This window comes from Leptidea sinapis, chromosome 7, assembly GCF_905404315.1.
Source record: "Leptidea sinapis chromosome 7, ilLepSina1.1, whole genome shotgun sequence".
Lineage (NCBI taxonomy): Eukaryota > Metazoa > Arthropoda > Insecta > Lepidoptera > Pieridae > Leptidea > Leptidea sinapis.
Genome location: NC_066271.1, coordinates 14,148,437 through 14,163,852, shown reverse-complemented (window position 1 = coordinate 14,163,852; position 15,416 = coordinate 14,148,437).

Here is a 15,416-nt window from a genome sequence, read left to right as displayed (position 1 = left end):
GCAACCACTTTTCTTAGGCTAAAGTATTCCTTCTACGTAAAATAGAAGACTAACAAGCTTGATCTAATGGGCGCACAATAGGGTTAGGTTATATATATGTTCCATATAGTGGAAATAATGAAATTGAGTGTTGTCAAATGCCACAGCTGTGCCTTTTTCTGCCGTCGAATAATATTGTGCAAGCATTATGTAGGGAACCGTAGTTGGTGAAATTACTGGACTATTGGGACTGAACATCTTAGGTCCCGAAATGACGAGCGTAATAGCGATGCCACTCAGAATTCTGGGGAATGGGACTGCATTGTAATGGGCAGGTTAATTACATTATAAAATATTATATATTAATGGGCAATTAACAATCAAGTAAACGTTTTCACCGTCTCGTCAGTTTTTCTCATTAAAAAAATAATGACATTACCGTCTGTTATTTTAGCAGCATAGAGATCTGAGAATGCGCCGCCTCCTCGGACTGGAAGACATATTGGTAGAACGGGTGCTAGAAGAAAGACAAAATTATTTCATATCCGCTAGAGTAAATCATAAAAAACATTATCAATACGAACACAGACGGACGCGGGCGTCGCAACTATGCTATCTTTAACACAGCATTGTCGCACCCATAGCACAGGATATACCTAATTCGGCGCTGAATAATTTATGTCAGTGTTTTTCAATATGTGGGTCACGACTCTGGGGGGACCGCCAAGCCTTAATTCGGAGTAAGGAAAGAAAGCCGGCAGAAGGAAAAAGGCAAGGTTGACTACAATAAAAACACAATTTTAGTGCTTCAAAAAGAGCTCGTACAGCTTCCTTAAAGGCAACGCTCCTGTGATTCCTCTGGTATTACAAGAGAATGTGGGTGGCGGTGATCACTTGACACCAGGTGACCCGTACGCTCGTTTGTCCTACTTTTTCATTAAAAAAAATTGTGAGAAGGATGAGCTCGTTAATTTAAAAAAAATTGTTAATCGCGGGGGATCCCCAGAATTTTTCAAACTGTAATGGGGTCGCGAAATAAATATCTAAGCTTGAAAAGTATGGATTTATTTTACTATTTACTAGATATTTCCCCGACTCCAGTCTCTCCCATTGTGTAGAGCTGCAGCAGCGCTAAAGTTGCCATCGTGGTCTCTTCAAACTCAGGGTGAAGGTTGTAGTTGACGATCTCCATTGAGTACTTGGTGTTTCTACTTTGCCATACTATGAACGTCGTATTGTTCCTGAACAAATTGATTTACCATTCCATACAAAGATTTTCACACCATTGTAAATTGACGCAAATAGATATTGATCAAAATTTGAGACACCCGATGGTAAAGAGTCACTATCGCTCATGCTCCCTGCAAATAAAAAAGCATGGAATGGTGTTCTTTCTAAACAGAATCCATTAAAAGCACGGAGTAGAATTCACAAACATGATATTATACTGAGGTCTGTATGAGATCCGCAGTAAGGAATTAGACACAAAAAGGATCAAACACCAGAAATCCTCAGAGAATGCAGTAACAGCACCACAATAATTGACGTATCATCTGGAAGGAGATTACATCCCAGAGGAGATTATTAAAGGATTTCTCTCAATTATATTATCAGCTTCATATTTTAATTTACTTAATTTGTTTACTATTTAGATCTTTGTGTATGGAACATCATTCCTTATTGTATCCGGAGAAGGTCGTTGTTAGCTGAGCTGCAGTTTATACTTTTGCAGCTATCATCGTTTTACTTGTTTTAGTAGGTATTAGGTTTGTCAAATTATTCCGAATAAATTTTTTATTACTTATTTATTACAGAAATAGTTAGCTTGAAAAAGATGGTGTAGTGCTTTATCATAGAATAGTGACGATCCTCTCGTCCCTCTGCGTGGCATGTTCTAGTGAACAAACCTTATTTTCAATGTAACTCTATGGGAAATGTTTTAACCTGAATAGCGTTTGATCTTGATCACCTAGAAACACAAACTCAACCAACAATAAATTAAATTTTTTTAAGGATATATAAAATGTCAAAAATTACTACTCATTCGAAATTTTACGCATCAGGCCTGAGAAAAACAGGCGCAAGAAACTCAGCGGACTATTTTTTTTAATTTCTTATAATATATGTACATGGATAATAATAATAATAAGACAAAATAAGTGTAAAACTGATGGTGATGGAAGAAATTTGTTGAAAAGATCAAGACACACATACTCAAACAAGGTTGTATTTTATGAATTAGGCGTGAAGTGTGCTACATACAATAGAGTCTCCATCGGTATCCGTGCAATATCCTCAGCAGCTGCGATCGCGAACCCAGGATGGATCAGAATCCCCGCTGTCACCGCAAAGTGCGTCTTCCCTCCTAAAACTTAAATCAAAAAACGACCAATTAGTAGTTGCAAACCAATTACTGGAAGTCAGTAGACTTGCTTTTTATTATTATGAACTTACGGACCAACGAGTGCTAGATTCCTATTTCAAATTCCAAAAGAAACATTTTTTGAAAATGATTGCTTTTATAGGGAAAGCTGCTTCGCATCATTATCATCATCATCAGCCGGAAGACGTCTACTGCTTGACAAAAGCCCCATAAATTTCCACGACGATCGGTCCTGCGTTGCCCTCATCCAACGTATTCCGGCGATCTTAACCAGATCGGCGGTCCATCTTGTGGAGGGCCTACCAACACTGCGTCTTCAGGTACGTGGTCACCATTCGAGGACTTTACTGCCCCAACGGCCATCTGTCCGTCGAACTATGTGCCCTACCCACTAACACTTCAGTTTCGCAATAATTTGGACTATGTCGGTAACTTTGGTCCTCCTACGGATCTCCTCATTTTTGATTCGATCTCGCAGGGAAACTCCGAGCATAGCCCTCTCCATTGCCCTCTGAGTGACCATGAGCTTTTTCATAAGGCCCATAGTTAGCTTCGCTATTCTTCGCTTAAATACTACTTAATGTCTGATTTATTTGTAAACAAAACAGACTTGATGATTTTTACACAAAAAACTCTGTTTTTTTTTTATATTACGAAGAGTATAATAATTTATAATTCTTAAAACTTGTGCTATTTAATATCACTTTAATTTAAAGTTTATTATTTGGGTACATGATTGAGATCTCAAGCGACCCTGACCATTTAAATACATACATATATAAATAGTATTAATTTTGTTTAAATTTAATCTCTGATACAACAAGATATTTTGTGATTTGAAATTATAAATTATTTTAATAAGATTGCATTTTGGGCCCATGTCAATTTCAATCTATGCACATGTCTCTCAGTCAGAGATCACAGGCTGTCATTGTCACTGTCAAAAATTAAGGCAAACTTACAGAAGTTGTGTTGTACGACTCCGAGCCACGGGAACCTTCCGATGTCAGAGGTGACTCCTTCGGGTACGTTCTGGTCAGTATCCACTGAACACTTCACCTGGTCCCAACTCAGCCCATTACTTGATACAACTGTGGAACTCTACGGAGTTTGAACGAAATCTGGCCGTTTAAAGTGGGTCAAAATCACGCCCAAATGAGTCGGTTACAAACAAACATACTTACAGGTGAAGTTAATAGAAAGCGTGTAAAAATGGGACCAGTGCGATTGGGTCTCGCATATCAAGTTGCTGTTTTTTTTTTTTTTGCAGGAAACATTGTACTTAAGGTGTTAACAATATAATGGATAATCCAATATGTTTCGTCAATTGACATGCAAAATATGTTACAAAATTGTCTAAACACTAATCGTACTGTTATATTGAAACATGTCGGATTTCACAATGATATCAATAATATTTATAAAATGAAATTTTAATACTTATATAATATTATAATATGAGACGTAAATAACTTAATAATTCATTTAGTACCTATGTATAATATTAACAAATTCAATGTCATAAAAGTATATTTATTTACATATATTATTATCAAATACACTAATTCATTTTGTATTGAAAAATTCATTTAAACTATAGAAGCACTTATTTGTTAACCACTGATGCAGTCTTCTTTTAAAAACTTTGAACGGTAAATCTTTCAATTCATTGGGCAATTTATTATATATTTTCACAGACATGCTGAAACAATTTCTACTAAAAGATGCAGTTCTACAGAAAGGCATTATGAGTTTATTTGGATACCTTGTATTTAAAACCTTCTGGCTTTTTTTTGTATAGAAATCACACATATGTTTTTGAACAAATAGGCTTATTTCATAAATGTATAGGCATGGCAGCGATAGAATTTTCAATTTTTTACATAGCGGTCGACAAGAATCTAGGGGGCCGGCTCCACAAACCGCCCTGATACACTTCTTCTGTCCAATAAATAAATGCCCTATGCTCACCGAGTTGCCCCATATGACCAATCCATATCTTAAAGCTGAAACCACGAATGCATGATATGCCATTAGCGCTGTTTTTTCACCTATTGTTTTTGATACGCGTTTGAGGACAAATACATGTTGATTGATTTTTTTGCTAATTTTGTCAACATGTGACTTGAAGGACAAGTTGCTGTCTAAAGAAATACCAAGAAAATTGACAAGTTGTGCTTCTTTAATATTCTCATTATGATAATTAACATTAATATCTTTTCCTTTCCCATTCTTATTATAATACTGCATATACATTGTTTTTTTTATATTTACAGTCAGGTTATTTTCAGTAAGCCATTCAATTGTGTCCTTTATTGTTTTATTAATTTCTATATCATATGTCAATTCATTGTTACATTTAATTACAATAGAGATGTCATCAGCAAAATCATCTGTAATTTTTTTTATCACCTCTCCAGCACGAAAAGGGCGCCATTGCTACGTGAAAACTCGCAGCAAAAACTCGCAGCGTGAGGCAAAGAGATATAAATTTCGAACCCCACGTGACCATACATTCGGGAATTATTCCGTGTTAAAAAAATAAACCGTCCCGAAACTCATTTTAGCCTAGCGTTTTATCTCATTGTCACAAAAAATATTATATTAATTGTTTCTCTTACTATAACCAATAACACTTTTCTCGCTAGTCGAGGTGAAAAGTTGTATGTTTCACACGAGAGCAATTTTATTTTGTCACGTGCCTTTAAATCACTCAATACCTCAGTAGTCTATATTAGAATCTAAACTGCTTCACCAATTCGTGATTTAAAGTCAGAACTCGCAGCAAAAAAAGAACTTTGCTCACTTGTTGAACAAATAACTATTTTCTTATAAAAGGGGGCAAGAGTTACGTGATGAAAAGTGGTGAGCAGCGCAAATGGACATCCTATATACCAGGGTCAAATGCGATCCCGGCCTTTAACATTGTAATTGTGTATAAATGTTATTGCAAAAATTATTGGACGATCTTTATAGTACCGGTACCTTTTATTTACCAGTAGGAGGCTCCTTTGCACAGGATGCCGGCTAGATTATGAGTACCACAACGGCACCTAATTCTGCCGTGAAGCAGTAATGTGTAAACATTACTGTGTTTCGGTCTGAACGGCGCCGTAGCTAGTGAAATTACTAGGCAAATGAGACTTAACATCTTACGTCTCAAGGTGACGAGTGCCGTTCAGAATTTTTAGGTGTTTCAAGAATCCTGAGCGGCACTGAAATGTAATGGGCAGAGCGTATCAATTACCATCAGTTGAACGTGCTGCTCGTCTCGTTCCTTATTTTCATAAAAAAATAGTATTTTATTTAATTTACAATTAAACAATACATCGTCATTGAACCATTGATTTTATTATAAAAGAAGTTAATCGTTTATAACCCATATAGCCGAATGGTTAGTGACCCTGACTACTAAGCTAGAGGTCCCGGGTTCGAATCCCGGTATGTGCAATCATTTATATGATGAATATAGATGTTTGTTTCCGAGTCATGGATGTTTATATGTATTTATGTATGTTTAAGTAAGTATAATGTATTAAATATATCATTGTCTTGTACCCATAGTACAGGCTATGCCTAATTTGGGGCAAGATATTTTGTGTAAAAGTGTGTCAATATTCAATATTATCTATACATATACATACATATATATAAAATTGGAGTGTCTGTTTGTAATATTGAAATAACCAATTTTTACTACATATATACAATTTTTGTCTGTCTGTCTGTCTGTTTGTTCCGGCTAATCTCTGAAATAGCTGCACTGATATTGACGGGACTTTTATTGGCAGTAACTTAGTCTACGTTTATTTTAGAAAAATTCTTTTATTTTAGAAAAATAAAGTAATGTTGCAATGTACAAGAAACGGTCTAAATCTCAAAACAATTTATATGGCAAACAACGTTTGCCGGGTCAGCTAGTTTTATGATAAACTTAATTTTAAATAAACTAAACTCGAGAACGGCTGGACCGATTTGGCTAATTTTGGTCTTGAATTATTTGTGGATGTCCTGAGAAGGTTTAAAAGGTAAATAAATAGGAAAATGCTCGGAATTAAATAAAAACAACAATTTTGTTTTTCCTTTGATTTGTCCCCCGTCGTACAGAAATCAAATTGAAAGAATAGTTTAAAATGAATAACTAACTAGAATTTTTATATCATTCTAACTTTCTCGGGGGGTAAAAAATAAACTTAATTTTAGCTTACTATAGTTGCTACATTAACTACGGTTGTTAACTATCTATCAGATTATTTTTATGCAGATTGATAAATCTTAAGTTTAGTCACAAATTAAATTACTGAACCTAACCCACGGACTAGTCTTCAATAAAGCGAAAACCTCAATAATTCGATACGATATAGCATTCTTTTCCTTTTAGGCTAACGTAATATCGATTTATATTAATTAATATCAATTAAAAAAATCTCACCTACCTTCATAGAAAAGAATCCACAGTAACCAAAAAAGTTTACACAGACCCATAAGCAATCTTATAAGTGATAATATTCAGCTAAGAATTACTATAAAGTTTAATTCTTTATTGAATAAATAGGTTTTTAAAATTGATTTATGAATCTTTTCGACTGATCAATATTTAATTGAATACTAAAGGAGAGAAGTTGCCTCGTTACACTTTTGTTTACTAAAACAAATAATTTGTTATCATTACAAACCGGAATTTCACAAATTTACACATTAATTGTTCTTAGTACCTATTTCCGTGGGAATTTCTATTAATGAACAAAGAGGGAAGGGAAGGGATACTTCTCTTCATTACTACTATTAGTATTTTAGTTGTTTACTCATGTGGTTGTAACTAGGTAAGTTCAGAAAATGTAGGTACCTATGTATGGAGTATTTTCATGTGTGAATGTCGTTTACGACATATTTATCCTCGGTATTTATATTTTAGGCTTCAATCATATGGGGAATAAATAAATATATTTTTTTTTTATCATTCTTCATAAAAAATCATTAAAACGCTTGTTATTCATAATGTATTTTTAAAATAGGTGCTTGATTAAAATATAAATTATTATTATTATTTTATTAAACCTCACGTTTCGTGACCTTTGCTGGATCACGTTTTCAAGGGGACTGCGCAAAACTTACCCGGCAAACGTTGTATTGCCATATAAATTGTATTGATCTTGTGCTTGCTAGTTGATAAGAGATGGCGCTAGTTGTATTCATTAGTAACAATCACACTTCTTTTATATTTTGTCTAATTCACACTATAATTTTATAAATTATAGCCTATTTGTTATTCTGGTGTGTAAGCTATATTATTATAAAGTTTCATCAAAATCTATTCAGTAGATTTTGCGTTAAAGAAGTTCAAATAACATCCAGACAGACAAACTTTCACATTTATAATATTAGTAGGATGAATAACACTCGAGTGACGATCTCGTCACGCTTTGACTTTGCGTGACGTTTTCGTAGTAATCTTACTACGAAAACAACTTCGTGAATGATTTCGCCCCATATTTGCACTTTTCATTACAAATTAATACAAATAAACATTATACCTATATATGTATACTGTAACCAGGGCCGGATTTAAATTTAATGCCGCCCCTGGGCACCGGAAAAAAATCCGCCCCAATAATTTTACTTAAACTTATAGTTTATATATTTTATTTTTCAAAACTAAAATAGCTAATTTATTGCAGAAACTTTATCAAAACAAATACTAATTAATTTTTTTGTAATTCCAGAAAATAAAAAAAATCGATTAGTATTTTAAATCTCCAAGAGAATAAATTGATTAAATCGTTTTTATTATTAATTTTTACTAAACGTGCCAAAATTATAATTTACAAATAATGGATGTATTGAATTTCTTGAATTACCAATTAAACCAGAAATTATTGATTAACAGAATTAATTAATTATATTGAAATACATTGATAAGACTAAAAAAATTAATTTCACTTTCAAAATTTTGCCGCCCTAAAAAATTTGCCGCCCTGGGCACTTGCCCCAACTGCCCCAAGTGTAAATCCACCGCTGACTGTAATCCTGTAAGCTGGGGCAGAGGGAATCTACAGTGCATCTCCATCCCGATCGGTCCTTGATTTCACTCCAGATCTTTCCAATGTCTTTCGCTTTGTCAATAACGGTCCGCCCCCAGGAATGCTTTGGACAGCCACGTTTGCGTTTTCCTTGATTGGTTCCAGTCTAGAGCTTGCCTCGGTATATGGTTGGGATCCCTCCGGAGTGTGTGGCGAGTTCCATTTGCGGCGTTTTAACTGTTGGTCGATTGGACTTGGATGACAGCGTTGCTAAAGATGATCGTTGGAAATTGTGAATACCGAGGATATTGCGAAGACATCGGTTAACGTAAGCCTGAAGTTGATGAGGAAGGACTTGGTGACCTTCCACGTCTCACACCCATACAGCAATACGGTCTTCACGTTGGACCGGAATATTTTGAGCTTAACTCTCCGTGTCAGTTTCCGTGATTGCCATACGGATCGGAGCCATGCAAAGGTAAAGCACCTTTGTGATCCGTGAAGTGAGTCTTCAGTCTCTCCAGCCAGAAAATTTGTGGACGCGTTCCACTACCTCTGTGAGAATTCTCATTCATTCTCACAATTACAACAATTACTCTTTTAAATTTCAAATAACAGGTACCTGTTTAGTAAATTTTCTGGAATCCTCTCGTAAAAATCATATGTTTAACTATAATTCACCTAACCAGACTTACCAACTAGACTTATCCTAGTAACATAATGTATCACTATTCCATAGATGATTATTATTTTTTGATAGAATAGGACAAACGAGCGTAATTCTTTACATTTTATCTAATTACGATAAGACAGTGGGCTTCAATAAAAGACGTGAAGCACGACTTCATTAAAGTCTCTTCCATCTTCGTTAACAGGGCCGTGTCTCTCGTGGCAGTGTCTGTAGATAAAGTATCACAAAGCACATTTAGTAAAGCAAAGAAACTAATCACTGTGATGAATCGGTATGTTTGGGATTAATTATTACCATTTCCACGAGTGAGGCTTAAAGGGCCGGGGCCGCTAGCAGCGGTTAGGGTTGTCACTTCAATAAAAAAAAAATATATAATATTGTTTTATTTTTATTAAAAAGGAGGGGGCAACTGGGCAAGAGGCTACGGGGTGGGTGATGAGTGGTGAGGCATTCGCCCATGGACATCCCAACAACAGGTATCAAGAGATGCGTTGCCAGTCTTTGAGGTGGGAGTATGCTCTTTTCTTGAAGGTCCCTAAGTCGTATCGGTTCGGGAAAACAGCAGCCGGTAGTTGATTCCATAAAGTGGCGAGGCAAGAAATTTGTGTTGTGTTGTGGAATGCTAGACGTCAATGTGATGCGGGTGGTATTTTGCACTTTGATGTAATGTCCGGTGGTGAAAATCAGCCGCTAGATTCAACCCGAACAGCTCCTCTGAGCACTCCCCGTGATAAATGCGCTAGGAGATCTTTGAATCTTCTACATCTCCCTACATCTCTAAGCAAACCAAAGAATCAAGCCGATCGGAGATGACTTGATCGTCTTTGATTCAAGCCGCTCTTCGTTGTATGCGGTCAAATGGAAGAAGCTGGGACTGAAGACCGTCCGCCCAGAGGTGAGATCAGTACTCGATGTGAGGCCAAATTAGCGCCTTATATAGTTACAGGCGGTGGCTTTTATAGAACTATAGAGTCTCGCCGTACTGAGTACACCAAGCATTTTAGAGGCAAATTTGGCATTCTCTTCCAAGTGACCACGGAACTGAACTTCGCTTGATATATCGACGCCAAGTATGGCGATACAAGCTGAGGCAGTTAGAGTAGTGATCTCGAATCGAGGGAATACAAAAAGGGAGACTTTAATATTGTTATAATGTAACGTTTCTTCTCCATGTTGGATCCAACTTAAAACGAAATATGGAAAGATCTGGAAGCCTATGTGATTTACATAAGAAATAGTATATATAAGTTGAAATATAATTATTATCATTTAGTATATTGAGTTGTTGCATAACTTAAAAATGTACCTTTTTAGTTTGCTTGCAATAAAGGCTTCATTCATTCATAATGTAACTAGAACTACATTCAATATGTTTATGGATTTGTCCCATATAATAAACGACTCACGGCGGCACTTTTCAGATTTAATTTTATTTGACGTAATCAATGGCGTTTTTAAGGTAAAGAGCTCTTATTAGTTGCAAAATTTGATTTAATATTTACACTTCAGTGACAACCCTGGATCACACGCTCCGTGCACTATTGTGTGATTAATTGGTAGTGAGGCTTTTATTTCTGTCTCTTTTATTCTGTGACTGTTAGTTCTAATTAAACGTGGCTTGATTGTAGCGTATGAAGCATTTTATGACTTTCGAATAATTAGTGAATTTTGGGATATTCCATAATAGTTATTACAACAAATTAAATGTTTATGACCCTTTTATGTACATATACGAATTAAAAAAACAGTCCCTTCTGCTGAGGTCCTTTTTGTAAGAACAATAATTATGAACTACGATGAGATAGTGGACTTACGGCCGTTTTCAATAATGAATCTCTAGTTACGGATATATAGCTATCACCGCTTAATGAAAAGATCTTATCTATCCATAATTATGTCCAATATAGTTACATTATAAGTTATAGTCCATTGCTATCTGTCGATAGGTTATTGAAATGTAAGTAAGCTTAAAAGGATTGATTTGTCTACCACTAGTAAGTTAAAATAAGGATAGACAAATGTGATTTACATACTCGTTGAACTTAAAAATTTTCGACGTATAATTGTAATGTTAACTTTTATATTTATATGTAAAAGTAAAAAAGAATGTCTCTGGAAGTAACTAGTATTAAAATACAGGTCCGGCCTAGTTTAATGCTAGTGACAATATAAATAATATAAGTATAGTGTAATTAATTATTAGAAGCACCTTTTATTTAAAATTTAATTACTTTTGTTTTAAATATAATTTTACGTTTTTTTACAATGCTAATTACATAAGTCAAACATTCGTGTATATCTTCACAGCTGTGTTTAATTTTGTAATAAATTTGTAAATTTTTATTGATTTATTAATGTTCAGTATAAGAACAATGTATTAATAATAGTAATAATATATTTAGAGTCGTGTCTGTTATACTCCTATTATTAATCACACTGGTGTTGAAAAGTTTAACAAAGTGACATCTTCGGCAAAGCAAGCGTCAGAACTTATTTGCTGACGCTACTTTGGGTTGTGCTGTCATTTTAATTTACTTTGACAAGGTGTCATACCGTTCTGATTGTACTCGGATTATATTATTGCCGAATGCCAAAGAGAATTTAAGCACTACGTTCACCGAATGCATTCAACGTTCAACAGGGGATTGGTTTGGTCGTTTTTCATCAAAAAAAATATAAAAATTCTATACTTCCAATACAGTTGTGTGTGAAGATTTTCAGGGTTTTACCTATAACAACCTTCCAAATCAAATTGCGGATTTGAGGTTGGAAATAATTTAAATCTTATATTATTTAAGCGGATTCAAACATATAACAGTTTAGTCAAGTAATAATAATTAGATTATCGTAAGTGTTTCTATTTATTTTTTGTTTTTCATCAGTGTACAAAGTTTAAGCATTACGTATTAACGTGCATCAGTATTAACAACTTATTTATAATACGCGTAGACATTCTCTGAAATAATAATAACTGATTTGTTTAGTTATTTAGTTTTTGTATTTATTATAAAGCCCTTAATAATATTGATAGCAAAGTGTAGGTGCACTGTTTTGGTTACTTTTTTATGTATAATGTTACAAATTATACATAAATCCTTTTTTATTATTTAATCAGTACACAACCCTTTTTTATGAAAATAAGGGACAAGACGAGTAGGACATTCTGCTGATGGTAGTTGTAACGCCCTGTCCATTACAATGCAGTGCCAATCAGAATTTTTGAAAAATTCTGAGGAGCACTACATCTGCGCTCATCACCTTGAGGCATAAGATGCTAAGTCTCATTCGCCCAGTGATTTCACTAGCTACGGCGCCCTTCAGACCGAAACAAAATAATGTTTACACATAACTGTTTCATGGCAGTAAAAGGCGCCGTTGTGGTACCCATAATCTAGCTGACATCCTGTGCAAAGGAGCATCCCACTGGTAGAACTACACCCTGTGCGAATCAGACTCACACTTATTCACTTTTATGTTCAACTATAGTTTAAAACTAGAAACAACTTAATATTTTTTATGAAAATAGGTATGAGATTAGCAGGACGTTCAGCTGATGGTAATTGATACGCCCTGCTCATTACAATGCAGTGCCTCTCAGGATTATTGAAAAACTCTAAAATTCTGAGTGGCACTCCAACTGCGCTCGTCACCTTGAGACATAAGCCGTTAAGTCTCATTTGCCCAGTAATTTCACTAGCTACGGCACCCTTCAGACCGATACACAGTAATGATTACACATTACTATAGGTACCCATAATCTAGCTTGCATCATCATTAGCACCTGTGTCAAACACAGCATTTGAGTCACTGCCGTTGAACTTATCTAACATTTGGCGACACCAGTCCAAGAGAAAGGTGTTTCTGGTCGTCGGTTAAAGCATGGGGAATCCATCTGGTACAAAGCTTTCTGACGCCTAAATGTTCGTGTAATATTTTTTGAACTTGACTCATACCAATGCCTAGGCTTGCCCTTATCTACTGATAGGTCACTCTCTTATCTTCCTCTATCATGCGTCGCACAGCACTGATGTTATCTTTAGTAGTCGCTGTTAACGCCCCTCACGCGGAACATCATTGAGATTGCTACGTCCACGCTATATTATATAATATTGACACGAAATGGGGCTTCATTAAGAAATGCTAATCGCAGCCTGTCATAGCTTTGTTGTTGAGTAAGCCCACAATGAAAGTCATAATAAATCATTGACCGAAAATTTTCTCGCGTTAGGTTTATTTTCAGGTGCAACAAGAGTTTTAGATTTGCCGCCAATTCACAAAAAAAAATGACAAATGAATGCAATATACTACATTAGGTTACCAAAGAGTTCTAAAATTGAAATTCAAAAAATATTTTCATTAGCAATGTTTCTAACTGGCCAGTTCTAAACATTTTCAGTGTTACCCACGTATTAAGTCTCATTTGCTAAGTAATTTCACTAGCTACGGCGCCCTTCAGACTAAAACACAGTAATGCTTTCACATTCCTGCTTCACGGCAGAAATAGGCGCCGTTGTGGTACCCATAATCTAGCCGGCTTTCTGTCCCACTGGTAAAATTTTTGAATAAGTTGAGGACAGACGACCTTACAGAACACTTTCAGATAAGTGTTCATCGTGGGCAATCGTGATCATTTGGCCTGGCTTTCGACATAAGAATTCGTACTTTTTTGTTGGTAAGTACCAAAACAACCTACAAAATATTTTATAATTGTTAGCTGCCGAGTATTCGGTACCAACTGTCAAATTTAACAGTTAATAATAACGCTGATGCGTGAAACATATATTTAAAGAAAATAGATGTTTCACGCGTCACTTGAAATGTTCTGTTTCTGAACGCTTGCTGGACAAATTACGCAGCTACATGTGGAGGCTAACTTACCTGCATCAAGATGACTATTCGATTCGCCAGCATTTTTGATAAAGGAAACACGTTTTAAGTAACCTCGTTCTGTTTTTGAAATGTTGACGTGGGTTCTGCTAGAGTAGAGTTGTCAAATAATAGGGAAGTCCCAGGTCCAAGGGCGTCGTACGCGACTAAGGACATTTACCAGGATGCTAGATTATGGGTACATCAACGGCGCCTATTTCTGCCGTGAAGCAGTCATGTGTAAGCGTTATTGTGTTTAGGTCTAAAGGGCGCTGTAGCTAGTAAAATAACTGGGCAAATGGGACTTATCTTTTATGTCTCAAGGTGACGAGCGCAATAACTGTAGTACCGCTCAAAATTTTTAAGGTTTTTCAAGAACTTGAGCGGCACTGCATTGTAGTGAGCAGGGTGTATCAATTACCATCGGCTGAACGTCCTACACCTTCCGTCCCTTATTATCATAAAAGAAGAGAATGGGAAACTCGAACACTTCCTGAATCAGTCTACGCTCTGGGATAAAGTTATCCAGAATGCACTGAACCTTCAAAAATTCGAACACAATTTCTGGCACTGAATTGTAGCATGATTCGAACAAACCAGAGAACACATAGCTAGTGATGGAAGATCGATAAAAATGACACAGCAATATTATGTTGTAAACAAATATGAACTTTAAATTTAAACATTAAAGTTGACATTCAAATAGAGATAAATACACTTACCAATGGCATCCTTTTGTTCTTATTGCATCTACTTAAATATGGATGATATTAATTTAATGACTTTTATTCGGTGGTGTCCGTCAAAGTTGTTATTATAACAGAGTCTATTAGATATAATAGGTTGTGGTCATTGTAAGACAGGTGCGATTGAAATGTCGGAATGACGTTTTCTGATATTATTTAAAGACAGTATCGCTATTGTAGTGAGTTTGATTCCCGCTGTTTCTGAACAATTGTTTCTTCGAAGAGTATGGTTTTAGGTATAATATTATATAATATCACTAGGCGTTGCGCAGAGATGGCATTTCATTGTGTGTCTTCTACCGCATTTATCACGGGGAGTGTTCCTAATAGCTGTTTAACATGATTTCCACCTCCGCACGATACGCCATAAATTTGGATATCATCCCCACCATCTGGACGTGTGGTGTTCTTCCGCAGTGTAGATTTCAAGGAAGTTTCTTCCACTTCGTCTCCTTCTTATCGAGTCAACGGTCATCTCAAATACGGGCAGCCCAAAAAGCCGCAACCGTGATAGCTTGGTCGGTAGCCTCATGTAGCTCCTCGTTCCTCAGGTTGTTGGGCACGCAGGGCACCCAGTCATGTGCGCAACTGCCTGTTTTGGATGACGCAGGTGCACTCCATATCATGTCCAGAGATGAAACCCCACCTCGCTAAGTCTGCTCTAGATTTCTTCATCTTGCTCTGAGGTGGTTGAGCGACTTCCAGATAGGCCAGCTGACGTTGTATCCTTC